This window comes from Triturus cristatus, chromosome 1_2 (genome assembly GCF_964204655.1).
Source record: "Triturus cristatus chromosome 1_2, aTriCri1.1, whole genome shotgun sequence".
NCBI classification, from domain to species: domain Eukaryota; kingdom Metazoa; phylum Chordata; class Amphibia; order Caudata; family Salamandridae; genus Triturus; species Triturus cristatus.
Genome location: NC_140580.1, coordinates 208,856,649 through 208,871,647, shown reverse-complemented (window position 1 = coordinate 208,871,647; position 14,999 = coordinate 208,856,649).

Sequence of the window (14,999 nt, the reverse complement as noted above, 5' to 3'; positions counted from 1 at the left end):
GGCTGACATAGACAGCTCCGACCCTGCATCCAGCATTCAAGGTAAGATGCATGCAAAATCAATCTGCACTCCTCCCCATCCCATGCACACTTCCCCAAATGCGCATAGTCAGCTCCCAAAATGTCATTCCAGCCCAGGTCTTACAGCACACCCAGCAATGCATCATGGGACTCGTAGTACTGTGTCTGACAGTGTGTTCATGAGACAAAGGAAATTAAATGCTACATGTGGGTTGGGGATAAGTGAATGATACAGTGTCAGAGGTTAGCCAAGAAAAACTGTTGGAACTTTATTGATTGCTACATGCAGACAATAACACAAACTCATGTAGTCCCCTTTACATCCACAGCACATTCCAGGGCCCAAGAAGACAGCGCAGAGGGTAAGGAGCCTGCACACCCAGCGGACTCCAGTGATGACACTGAGCAGCAGCCAATCCAGAGCAGGAAGCGCGCACATGTGCCCCCACTGCCTCCATTTGAGGACGAATTACCTGCCACAGGGGATGACACCGACAGGAGAGAGGGGAGTCAGGGTGTGTCACACATGCCCATCCATGAGACACAAAGGCCAAGGAGTACACCGCAGGACACATGCAGATCAAGGCCCAGGAGCAGCACTGCAACTGAAGCTGTGGGATCCGTGTTCGCAGGCCTGGAACAGGGCATGCTGCAGGAACAGCGCCTGCAAAGCAAAGCACTGCGGTCAATTAATCGGCAGCTATGCCGCATACACAAGGACCACAAGAACATGGGGGAGGGCTTCGTGGCCATGGCAGGGGCAATCCATGAGCTGTGTGACACTTTGAGGCAAAACCAAGCCGCAAATGACAGGGCTGGCCGACGTGCCAATGCACGCCTAAAAAATTACACCAAGGCCGTGAACCGCCTCCGCACCACCACCAGCACCCTAACACGCAGAAGCGTAACTATGCAGGTTGAGATGGCACACTGCTGCCAGGATATTGCCCGTGGACTTGCGCAGGTGACCACTGCTGTGGAGCAGCTGCAGACGGCCAATGCTGGTGGCAGCGCACTCATGGCCTCTGCCGAGAGTGAGGACACCTCAAGTCGTAGCAGCATCGCTCCCACCTTGCCAGGGGAAAGACGCCGCAGTGCCAGACAGGGTGCAGGCCAAGGGAACACCATGGGGGGCACTCAGCCTGGACGTCACCGAAGGAGGTGAACATGTGCGGTGACACTCACTGCAACACGGGTGCATTAACCCTAAACTGCTGTATGCACAATTACTTGTGCATTACCTGCACTGTGTGCACAACATGTGCTGGGGACAGCTATAATTTCTTCAATGTGAAGTGTGAATAAACACTTAACACATTATCAGGCGATTTTTGTCTTTTTTCATCATTACTCACCTAGAAGTAGTTTTGTGTGATCTCAGTCCGTCTCTGGCGTCCAGCAGCTGCACCGACTCCTGATGCTGGTCTGGCAGGGGGAGCAGGGCGCTCGTCATCCGATGTGTCTGTATCGGTCACATCAATTGTGGTGCCTTTCCTCATTGCCATGTTATGTAGCGTTGCACAGCTTGCCACGATTTTACAGCAGGTCTCAGGGCTGTATTGCAGTGCGCCTCCGCTTTTATGCAGGCACCTGAAGCGGCTCTTCAGGATTCCAAAGGTACGCTCAATGACGCAGCGTGTAGATCTGTGTGCCCTGTTGTAGCTCCTCTCACTTGCATTGGCAGGATCCAGATATGGGGTCAGGATGAAGTCGCGCACTGCATAGGCACTGTCACCTGCATGGACAAACACAATAGGTAAGTCAATGTCCCCCCCCTCAAGTGATATAGTGGATGTATTGATGTGTGCCATGTATTTACCTAGCAGGTACCCCTCCCCAAACTCTCCAGCACTCAGACGTCTGTGTATTCCACTGTGTCTGAAGATGAAAGAGTCATGTGTACTGCCGGGGTATTTGGGTACGATGTCTGTGATGAGATACTTTGCGTTGCACACAATCTGTATGTTGAGGGAATGGTAGCATTTCCGATTCCTGTAGACATATTCAGTTGCTGCTGGGGGTGTGATGGCAACATGGGTCCTGTCGATGCAGCCAATGACGTGGGGGAAACGTGCAATGTGGTAGAAGTCCAGTTTTGTTTGCTGTAATGCCTGTTGGGTGGTGGGGAAGTAAATGTGATGTGAGAGCCTCTGTAGCATTGCATCTAGGAAGGCATGGAAGAAACGTGAAAGTGCACTCTGTGACACCCCACCAACCTCCACTATTACCCGTTGGAAACTCCCTGACGCCAGGAGGTGCAGGGAGCACAGGACCTGCACATGTGTGGGAATTGTTTGTGTCCTGCGTGTAGGGTGCTCCAAGTAGGGTTTCAGCTCCTCAATCAGGTCCATTATGGTCTGTGGTTGCAGTCTGTACTTGTCATAGATGTCCTCTTCAGTGTGCTGGAACAGAGTGATGCGCAGCCTGAATATACGTTCCTGTCTCATTCTCCTCTGAGCAAGGGCCCGAATACGCAGCCTCCTGGCTATCACGAACATTGCTGCCATTGTGGGTGGGTCTGTTGCATTGTGGGGTGGTTTAAGTACCTTGCACCAGTTTACCACCTGCAAGCAATTGGTGTTAATAGCGATTTCTTAAATAGCGATTTTCGTAAATTCGCAATTTGCGACTTTTTCATACATGTGCTTGCGATTTCTTAGTTTGCGATTTCTTGTTAGCGATTTTCGCTCAGCTAAGAAATCGCAAATTAAGTATTCGCAAGGAAATTCGCAGTTTACATGTTTCGCAGCCTAAGAAATCGCTAATTTAGCGAATTCTTAGTTTTCTGTGTGGAAGTGTGTCATACATATGAAAGTGCGAAAAATCAGTCGCAAACGCTGTTTTTAGCGATTCGCAGCATTTGCGACTAATTTTTCCTTTCATACATATACCCCCTGGTGATGAAAGACTGACCTGGTCCTCTAGAGACCACCTCGCTGTCCCGTTCCTCAAGTTCTACCCGTGAACAGAATCCAAAATCCGAAACATACATCCAATCCAAAGGTAAATCTACGGACGCTGCCCCACCTGCTGAATGCTCCGGAGCACCCCTATGGAGTTCAGTCTCCCAAAGCCTACCTTCCAACTTTTAATCTCCACGATCTAGCGAATTCTCTACACCGCTGCTGCTCAACCTGGATGCTCAAAACGCTTTGTTTAAACAGTCCTGTATTTACTAGAGGTAAACGACTGACTTCTCTACCTAGTCACGAAATGGAAAAACCCACGCCGCCATTTTGAAATGGTAAATGAAAATGGTAACAAATGCTGCGACTGAGCCTAAAAGCAAAAAAGAAATCTGGTCTCTCGATCAGATTGTTAATACTCCTAGAATCCACTGCTAAACGTCAGGACAAAGCAGGACGTTCCATGGGGCGTGCCTACATCTTCTAAAAGTGAACATCGGAGTGCAATAGAAGGACTCCAAATGCCGAAAAACATCACGCCATCTTGGAATGGTGAAAAACATGCGCATCATGCCACAATCAATGTAGAATGCTGGTCCCCAGTTCTAATCTCAATATGCAGGATGCCAAAAATATAATACCCATTATAAAGAATAAATGAACCCAGTCGGATTCCACATTCACTCACTCTTCACGTTCTCAGATACAGATAGTGGTGAATTAGTGTTTTGTGTGCACTAGCATGCAATGCATAAGAAAGAAAGGGTAACAAAGATAACAATATCAACATCTTAGGTAAAACAATATCAACACTGTTGTCAACCTATTTATCTTCACAAAATTGAGAACTAACATGAGAAGCTACAAATTGGTACAACCATCAATAGAATGTCTGGATGTGTCATAAAAAACAACTCATGTCTACTTTTTCGTTAACCCCTTCAGAGCGTCGGACGGCCAGGGGGCGTCCGACGCCCCAGTGCTCATGTGAGTCGGACGGCCCCTGGTCGTCCTCACACATGGCACAGGGAATCCCTCTGGTGCGGGCACCAGAGGGATTCCCTTTCACCCCCAACAGCCTCGGGAGCTGGGGAAGAGCTTCCCCAGCTCCAGAGGCTGCAGCTTTGGTTTCCCTGAAATGACGATCAGCGCGCACGTCGCGCTGACCTCATTTCAGTGAAGCCGAAACTGAAATGAGCCAAGAGGGTCATTTCAGTTTCGCTTTCTACGTGCTCAGGGGGCTATCTCAGCCCCCTGAGCATGTAGAAAGTCAGGAGTGATATCGCTGGAATGGGGAGAATCTCCCCTTTCCAATGGTACCCCTCCCTAGTGGATCCCTGCTTGGGGATTGCCCCGGGAAACCGATCCCCAATCAGGGCTCTACCCACTGGCCACCAGGGAGGGGGCAAGGGCCTTTGCTCCCCCCCAAAAAAATGGGTACAGTCATTCTGCCCCTCTGGGCAGGCAGAAAGCCCACTAGAAACCAGGGATTTTTTGGGCAATTCTAATTAGTGGTGGGGACTGCCCAAACGGACATGTCAATGCCCCCACCCCTTTAAAAATTACAGTCTTTCTGCCCCCCTGGGAGGCAGATGGGGCCTGCCCCCCGGGGGGCAGAAAGTCCACTAGAAGCCTGTTATTCTTTCCCATTAAATTTAGGGGTAGGTGCTGCCCAAGATGGGCATGCCAATGCCCTCCCCCCACAAAATTCGAGTCTTTCTGCCCCCTGGGGGGCCGATGGGGGCAGTAGCCCCCAATCTGCACCACCGGGGGGCAGAAAGCCTACTAGATACCAAGGATTTGTTTTCACTGACATTATGGGTGGAGGCTGCCCAAAATGGGCATGCCAATGCCCCCACCTACCCCTCACAAAATTGCAGTCTTTCTGCCCCCCCAGGTGGACAGATGGGGGCTGTAGCCCCCAATCTGCCTTTCTTGGGGGGTAAAAAGCCCACTAGATGCCAGGGATTTTTTTCCAGTGAATTTAGGGGTGGGTGCTACCCGAAATGGGCATGCCAATGCCCCCTCCCCAAAATCCCACAGTCTTTATGCCCCCTAGAGGCAGATGGGGCAATAGGCCATGATCTGCCAATGCCCTCCCCCCCACAAAATTCTATTCTTTCTGCCCCCTGGGGGGCCGATGGGGGCAGTAGCCCCCAATCTGCACCACTGGGGGGGAGAAAGACCACTAGATACCAGGGATTTTTTTTCTCTGAAATTATGGGTGGGGGCTGTACAAGATGGGCATGCCAATGCCCCCACCTACCCCCCCACAACATTACAGTGTTTCTGACCCCCCAAGTGGGCAGATGGGGGCAGTAGCCCCCAATATGCCTTTCTTGGGGGGGTAAAAAGCCCACTAGATGCCAGGGATTTTTTTCCAGTGAATTTAGGGGTGGGTGCTGCCCAAAATGGGCATGCCAATGCCCCCCTCTCCAAAATCACACAGTCTTTCTGCCCCCGGAAGCAGATGGGGCAATAGCCCATGATCTGCCCCCGAGGGTGCAGAAAGCCTTCTAGGCCCCAGGGATTGGTTTTTTTATACATAGAGGTGGGGGCTGCTCAAAATGGGCATGCCAGTACCTCCACCCCCCCAAAAAAATTTGCCAAAGCCTTTCTGCCTCCCCCGGGAGGTAGATGGGGCAATTGTCCCTAATTTGCACCCCCGGGGGGCAGAAAACCCTCTAGGAGCCAGGGATTTTGTTGTTTTATTTATATGTAGGGGTGCTTGGCTGGCAAAATGTGCAGATGGCGCTTGGCTGGCGGTGTGCGTGGATGGCGCTTGGCTGATGGTGTGTGTGGATGGTTGTGTGCATGTATTGACTCTTGGCTGGTGGTGTGGCTTGCATGGTTCCCCCAGCATTTTCTTACCCAGAATCCCCCACAAACCTCAAAGTTGCTTACAAAGTCACATTTTCCTCACATTTCTGTGTGGGTAAGTTGTAGGATCACCGTGCAGGCACAAAGTTACTACTACCCAGCATTCTCCTTGGTCTCCTGAGAAAAATGATACCTCACTTGTGTGGCTACCCAAAGTTGCATCAGCCGAAAAACATATACACCAACTGCCCTTTTAGACCCGCTTTGGCCCCCCTCAATTTCTACTTGTTTTTGGCCCTTCCATTTCATGGGCACTTGGCCCATCCACACAAGTAAGGTATCATTTTTATTGGCAGACTGAGGGGAATGCTGGGTAGTAGGAAATTTGTGCTGTGCGGTGATCCCACAACTTTCCCACACAGATATTGGAGAAAAGTTTGACTTTTTAGCAAAATTTGAGGTTTGTGGCAAATGTTTGGACTCCCATGGGTGTCTAGTCTTCAGAAATATCTGTTTTTTTTAGGTTCCCCTAGATGTCTGCAAACCCGCAACTAAAAACACAGGTGCCCTCCCTTCTATCACAAACTTACCTGGTGTTTCAAAGGGGTCACCTGCGTTTTTGGTCCCGGGTTCAGCGGCCATCTAAGGAAACCTTCCACACTCACATATTTCTGAAAACTAGATACCCGGGGAGTCCAGGGAGGTATGGCTTGCGTGGATCCACCAACGTTTTCCTACCCAGAATCCCCTGCAAACCTCAAATTTAGATGAAACAAATCACATTTTTCTAACATTTCTGTGTGGGCTAGTTATGGAATCAACAGGCTGACACAAATTTCCTATCAGCCAACGTTCTCCCAGGTCTCCCGATAAAAATGGTACCTCACTCACGTGGGTGGGCCAAGTACCTGTGACAGGCATGGACCCAAAACTTCTTGAGGAGACGTCAAAATTACCTATCACAAAACAGCCTGGTTTTTGCAAGGGGGGGTCACCTGGGTTTTTGGCCCCGGGCTCAGCGGCCATCTAGGGAAACCTACCAAACCAGCACATTTCTGAAAATTAGACACCCGGGGAAGTCAAGGGAGTTATGGCTTGCATGGACCCACCAATGTTTTCCTACCCAGAATCCCCTGCAAACCTCAAATTTAGCAGGAAAAATCACTTTTTTCTAAACTTTCTGTGTGGGATAGTTGTGGGATCAACAGGCTTACACAAATTTCCTACCACCCAACGTTCCCCCAGGTCTCCCGATAAAAATGGTCTCTCACGTGGGTGGGCCAAGTACCTGCGACAGGCAAGGGCCCAATACGTATTGAGGCGAAATCAAAATTACCTATCACAAAATGATTGGTATCACAAGGGGGGGGGGTGACCTGGGTTTTTTGCCCTGGGCTTGGCGGCCATCAAGGGAAACGTACCAAACCCACACATTTCTGAAAACTAGACACCCGGGGGAGTCCAGGGAGGCATGACTTGCGTGGACCCCCCAATGTTTTCCTACACAGAATCCCTTGCAAACCTGTTTTGTTTGATGTCCGTATGGTGCTTTTATGCTTCCAGATACGTGTCTTAATTTTCCTCTCAGTCTTGCCAACATAAAGTAGCTTGCATGGGCACTACATGCTGTAGATTACATTCTTTGAATTACAATCTTTAGTGTGAGTCAGTGTAGTGCTAGAGGCACTCTTGTGGTCTGACATCCTGTGATGACCTTTGACTGCCATTATTTTAATTGACTTCGGTTTGTTATTTTTTCCTAGCCTGAATACACAACGTCCTGCATATGCCTTGTTTCTCTTAAATGTTTCTTTCTTGTAATCTTGCAGTGTTTCAGTGGGAGCTGTCACGGAGTAGGACAGCCTTGCCAAGAAAAGAATGTGTGGGATGTGCATTTGAAAGCAGGAGAGAGAGAGAGATGTGGAATGTAACTTTTGGTCTCGAAATGCAGTGTTATGAGAAGTGGTGCACAAAGTGCACTGTGTTGTACATTGAGAGATGAAGTATGTGATGCTATAAGCAGTGGTGCACAAATGTGCACTGTGTTGTACAATTAATAATTTCTTACTATTGGCTTTGATATGGCCTCATGTCATCCTGAATTCTGACTCTGCCTGACTTGAGCTTTATCTGCTCGCACAGCCAGGCTCGCAAGTTGTTGGGGTTAATTAAGTTCGTTTGTTTTTGTGCGAAATTGTTTAATATACCCTGGAAGGCTTTTGTGAGCTTCGTTAAGATAAAGGCTGGAACATGCGAGAATGTAGAGGGTACGTGGGAACTCCTTCCGGCCATGGAATGCTTGCTTGGAAGCTGGCCAGTCCCAGTAAGTTTTCTTGTGCAGGGAGGAAGCCTCTTGAACCTTCTAGTGTGTGTTTTGGGATTAAAACGCTGAAGGTCGTTGACTTAGAATCCGGGATTTTGGAATCCAAATGGGGACGGATGCGTCTACTTAGGTATAGCGGAACCCTGGTTGCTCCGGATCTTATCCCCGGCTGTTTAATCCCCCGATCAGGAGTGGGCTAAGATGCAGTGTTTGCACCAGGTGAAGTGTTGAGTTTTGCTTATTGCCATTGTGATACATGGTTCCAGTGACTGTGGTCATTTGCTTTTGATTATTGCCATTGTGATATGTAGCCAGTGTCTTTCATAATTTGATGTGCTTCTTTGTGATTCAGTGTATATATCTTTCTGTTCTCTTGCAGGACGTCCAGTATATTTTTTTGAGTGTTATCTCACATTATTTGCTGCTTGTTTATTCATTAGTATTATGCATGCATTTAACTGTTCCATTTACCAAGTGTGTTAATATTGCTTGCATATAAATATATATCTCAATGTGTATTTGAATGTGATTCATTTTGGCATCTGGGAAAGCTTTTCTGTTAGAGAGCATTTCATTAAAAAAAAAACAGCCTTTTCATTTTGTAAAATAAAACCCTTTTCTTAAGGTGATGCTGTGTTTTATGTCTCCTGCTTTGCCGTGTTTGAGCCACCGTGTGGGAGATTCAGTATTATCTGAAAGGCGAAGCAAGACAGTCAGTTCAATCGTTTCTCCTGTTCTTGGATGTGTACGTTTATTGCCAGTTATGACATTATTGCAATGAATACAGTTTTGACACCTCTTGGTCCCTTGTGGTGTTGGACGCTTCTCCTGTTGAGTTGATGTAAATAATTCTTTGAGATCTTTGGATCTCCTGTAAGCATGTAGTGGTTTCTCCTTGAAGAGGTCTCTGAAATCTGTTTCATTTTGTAGTAGATCCCACCTCATGTTGATAATTCTCTTAAATTCAACAGAGCTAATAGAATATTTAGAAACAAAGACTTGTCTTTGAGATCTAATTTTTATTTGTTTCTTCAGCAGTTTAGTTCTATCTTCCTTTGCCATCTTCTGTATTGTCTCCTCCACGACTTCAGATGGGTACCCTCTTTCTATGTATTTCTGTTTCTGTGTTGTTATATGTTCCTCCAATGTAATTGCATCAGAACAAATCCTTTTTATCCTTAAAAACTGTGAATATGGTAAGTTACGTATCAAATTGCTTGAATGGAAGCTCGTGTATAGAAGCACATTATTCCTATATGTTTATTTTCTATATACCTGGGTATGGAGTCCCAGCTTTGTCATGTGTATAAGTACATCCAAATACGCAATGGACGTCTCACTAATCATGTGTGCGGGCTACTTTATGTTGACAAGACTGAAAGGAAAATTAAGACACGTATCCCAGAGCATAAAAGCACCATACGGACATCAAACAAAGCATCAAGTCTAGCAGTACACTGGTCTACAGAAAAACATTCAATTTCTCAATTGCGATTTCAAGTGATAGAAACTTTCATACCTAGGCCAGGGAAAGATACAACTAGATCACTACTCCAAAGTGTGATTTATTGGATCAAACAATTGGATACACAGCAGCCCAGAGGGCTTAACGAAAAAGTAGACATGGGTTGTTTTTTATGACACATCCATACATTCCTTTGAGAGTTGCACCAATTTGTAGCTTCTCTTGTTGGTTCTTAATTTGGTGAAAACAAATAGGTTGACAACGATGTTGATATTGCTTTACAAAAGATGTTTAAATTGTTATCTTTGTTATCCTTTCTTTCTTATGCATTGCATGCTAGTGCACACAAAACACTAATTCACCACTACCTGAATCTGGGAACGTGAAGAGTGAGTGCATGTGGAATCCGACAGTCTCTCATTCGTTTGGGTTCATTTATTCTTTATACTGGGTATTACATTTTTGGCATCCTGCATACTGTTAGAGAGCCATGTTTTGAGATTAGAACTGAGGACCAGCATTTTACGTTGATTGTGGAGTGATGCGCGTATTTTTCACCATTACAAGATGGCGTGACATTTTTCGGCATTTAGAGTCCATCTATGGCACTCCGATTTTCACCTTTAGAAGATGTAGGCACGCCCCATGGAGCGTCCTGTTGACGTTTAGCAGTGGATTCTAGGAGTATTAACGATCTGATCGCGGGACCAAATTTTGTTTTTGCTTTTAGGCTCGTCGCAGCATTTGTTACCATTTTCATTTACCATTTCAAAATGGCGGCAAGGGTTTTCCCATTTTGTGACTAGGTAGAGAAGTCCATCATTTACCTCTAGTAAACGCAGGACTGTTCAAACGAAGTGTTTTGAGCATCCGGGTTGAGCAGCAGCGGTGTGCAGAATTTGTTAGATAGTGGAGATTAAGAGTTGGAAGGTAGGCTTGTGGAGACTGAACTCCATAGGGGTGGTCCGGAACATTCAGCAGGTGGAGCAGCGGCTGTAGATTTACCTTTGGACTTGGATGGATGTTGCCGATTTCGGATGCTGTTCACAGGTAGAACTTGAGGAACGGTACAACAAGGGGTCTCTAGAGGACCAAGTCAGTCTTCCATCACCAGATGATATTACCATTGCAGTCACAGTGAGATTAAGTAGAACACGGTGCAAGAGTTTGGCGGCTGTGACATAGCATTGGACCAGTTTCTTCTCTCTTTTATATCTACAGAGTTTCTATACACACTTAAACTGTAGTGTTCATTTTTCCATTTCCAGTGGGTATGTTGTGCATGAGCCCATTAAATCTATGACCGAAGAGGTGGTGAACAACAGTGACTTGTCATAGTTCATATTTCGTTAAGTGCACATGGTGTGGGACTCATGTACTGATCACCAATCGGGATGTATATAAGGAAGGAGACATTTCATTTCAACACAAACAACTTCACAACACCTTCTGTATCCCTTGGAATTGACTTTCATTAATGTAAACTGAACAGAGCAGTAGTCCTCTTTTGAGAGGATGAAGAAGGTTTTACCCTGCACATTGTTTTTATTTTTACAGATGGGCCCCTGACATAGTCCCGAAATGCATTGGGATTGCCTATGGAAAAGTGATTATGTGATTGTTATAGGCTGTAATGTGAAATCTGAGATTTGAGTAGATCAAAGGATTGTATGAAATAAACATGTTGTTCACAAAGTAATAACAAATAGTACATGTGTTTTGAAGATTTGTCCAAAAACTTTATTCAAATACAAAGAATTGTGAGAAACCCAATAAAAAAAATTGTTCGCATTTGCTTTTTTGCTATGGTGCACACTGGCACAAGTACAAGTACTTGATTGCATGATTTAGTTGTTCGTCAGGCATGCTGGACATCATGCCCTCCGATGTAGCACGCTAAAGGGTTAGAAGGATTACCTTTTCAATCTTGAATTTACTTTTGAGTGCTCCACTGATTCACATAACGTGAATGGTGTCTCCCACCATCCAGTTCATGCATAACGTGCTTGAGGACACTCCAGTGGAAGCATGCGGGGTGAGAGGAAACGTAGGATGGCATATAAAGTGCACTCCATGTTTTGACCATTGGCTAACGTAATTCTCAGGACTTTGTTCAAAGTCCACATGAGGCATTCTGCCGCACCATTAGCCTGCAGCCAGCGGGGAGTGATCTTTCAGTGAAGAGCCCCCTCTAGAGGTGATATATCCAGAAAATTCCTGACTACAAAAAGGGGTACCAATATCTCCCCTTCGTTCATTCAACAGACCACAAGAGTGGCGATAACTTTCTCCATTCGGAGTATGGTCTGACCGCAGTTATTGATTCTAAAACTTCCACTTCAGGGTACTTTGAAAAATGTATATCGCTTCCAACATGTAGCACTTGATCTGTGCCAGGCAACAGATGGAATGGATTCGGTAATGAGGGATGCAGGCGGCTCGGCAGGTCCAGCAGCCCGGCGCATAGAACACTGCCTCATGGTGCGTTCTACCCGGCCATTGAAAACAAGGAAATGCTTTGTACCTGAGCCTGGATTTCATCTCACTATTCCTTGGTGGGCAGGGTGGGCTAGATCCATCACTTGCTCTTGCAATGATGCAAGAATTACCAAATGAGGATTCCTCAGTGAACACCCTGCACGGGTGACAACAAGTTTGTGTCTGATGGTGTTGTCATGTAGTTCCTTTAAACCTATATAGGATCTGTGCGTTTAGACAACATAGACTGTGGGATTGGTGTCAGACTGATTCTAAACACCCCACCGGGTATGTTAGCCAGGTAACTCACAGTGCCACTAGAAACCCCTCTTACCAAGGAGAGAATAGTTCATGGCAACTATCGAACATGACTACCCTGATTCCTCAGGACCGTGGAAACAGTGCATTACTTTTCGCTCAGTCACTTGTGCTCACTTTGTCTCAGAGAGATACACAGAATAAACGGTGGGGACATTTTCAATAAGCATTTATTGAACCAGCGTCATTCTAGTAGAAAATAGGTGTGCTGCAACATCCATTAGACAGTAACAGATATAAATGATTATAAGCACTAAAAGAGTAAAAGGATGGTAGATTTCTACCATCGTGCCAAAACAATGAATACAGGCAAGTATATAAAATACATGACAGTAGAATGCCTACTCTTACGATGCGGTCCTAACTAGATGTACCTAAGTGTACCTAGCATGTATGTAGGTGTAGTGCAAGAAACCCTCTAGGATAAAGTCAACCCCATTACCTGAAGTGAGAGACTGTGGGACCTTGTCTTGGTCTCGAGATGGACATCCCGCAAGGGATGTGAAACCACTGCGAGTGGGAGTATCTGCATGCAGGCACCTCAGCGTCTCGCGTCTGGGTGTCGGCATGGAATTCCTTGTTCTCTTCTGACTATCTCAGCAAGATGTAATGTTTATATACCCAAAGTGGTACTTTCAGGGGTTCAACCTTGCTGTGCCATTGTCGGACTTAGGATGACAGGGAATGAACCTTATACATAGTTGTTATGCAGGTGATGGTAGTCCTGCTGAGTTTCCAAGAACCCTCATGCATAATGTATGAGGCTATTTATTATGGAGAAAACCAACGTCCCATGTGCAGCGCCGAATCTAGGTAAAAGGTCAATACCAAAAAGGTTATGTGTGTAATGTAGGGGAGAATATAGGTGAAAGGTTAGAATGTTACCTGAGCATATCTTGAGGTACCTGTATGGAATATAACAGTGTGTAGAGACGACAGTGTCAATTGAGCTTAATCTGTATGATGAGATGCATTGCTAATTGAAGACAGTCATCTCACTGTGTCACTGCTATAATGTCATCTAGGGAGCTAGGCAACAGCTGTGACTGCTGTGCTACCAGCCACACATACTCTTCCACATTCTCAGCATCTGATGCTTCACCAACCGCGACAGGTTATGAATGCCGGGATTAATACTCTGGGTTTTGTGATCCTGGTCGGTTCACTACAGAGGAGCGGTATTCCTGTAGCTGAAGGATCCACTTCTTGATCCTGGGAAGTGGTTTTGACGATGATGCAGTGAATAGTGGTATCAGTGGCTTGTGGTCCGTTATGAACTGTAAACGGCTGGCAATACAAATAGAAATGAAAATGGCGGCATCTCCAATGTACTGCAATGGCTTCCTTTTCAATATGAACGTATCGCTGCTCAGTATCTGTTAGAGCACGACTGGCGTACACCTGCAGAGCCCATTCGCCATCATATTGTTTTTGAGGTAGAACTGCCTCACGGGCAGTGGGGCTGGTATCCCCCAACAGTTCTGATTCATTGCGAGGATCAAAATAGGCCAAGGTATTCTGTGCAGACAGAGCTTGTTTTATTGCTTGAAAAGCTTCCTCTTGGGTGCGTTCCATCCCCAAACTGTATTTGTTTTGGTCAGTTCTCGCAGTGGGGTCATGAGAGTGGTCAGATTTTTAATGAGTTGGCCACATATGTGGTCATCCCTGAGAAGCTGCGGATGCCTGTAATGCTAGTAGATGCTGGGGCTGATTGCATGTCTAGAATCTAGGCCGGCCCCCCGTCGCTGTCTCAGTGTAACCAGCAGGATCATCTCATCAATGTGGAGGTGTATGAGACATAAGCAAATACCTGGGTGGCTGTGGTGTGCAGGACCGGCCATAGCAGGAAAGTGTGTAACACTGTCTACGCCAGAATGTTTATTGACGCTCCAATGTCAACCAGGGCCGGGATCTGGTGGCCCAAGCGAAGGACAGTGCATTTCGGGATGCACAGTCGAGGGTATTCTCCTGGTTGCATGAATATGTATGACTTGTACTGCCCCTTCCACAACATCATCATCCATGTCATCTCATACTTTGGCAAAATGATTTAGTTTGTTGCAAGCAGAACACCTCTTCCTTTGAGCAAGGCACAACACCTTGCCACAAATAGCTGTGGAGGACTGGCTGGCAGACCCGATACCATTGAGCGGCCTGATACATGGACCTATGCGTTCACGCGGGACACCACCTACTACTGTCACAGGTACGGGCGACGCGTGGAATAAGATAATGTCTTTATTGGCCTTGCCTGTCCTTTACTCCCCTCGGCTCCCACTAACATATCATCCTAAGCTGTCCTTGCTGCAGGAAAGGGTTTTTTGGGAGTTATGCAAGCGAGCTCACGTTCACACGTGGGGTGACCTGTTTAATTCTGGTGCGTTTCGTACTCTAGAGCATTTTTTGCAGAATATACCATATACACCACTAGATGTATTCCTTTATGTACGCCTACGACAGGGAATACGATCAATTATTCCGGATTTTCCACGGGAGCCCTTAAGTCTGGTCCCGCTGCACCACATGCTGGGCTCCACGGATGGAAAGCACCTAGTATCAGCATTATACACTAGCATACGATCCGACAGGGAGGGAATTCATAGTCAGGCACGGGTGCAGTGGGGGGAAAATATTGGGCGAGAGCTCACGATGAACAGTGGAAATATTGC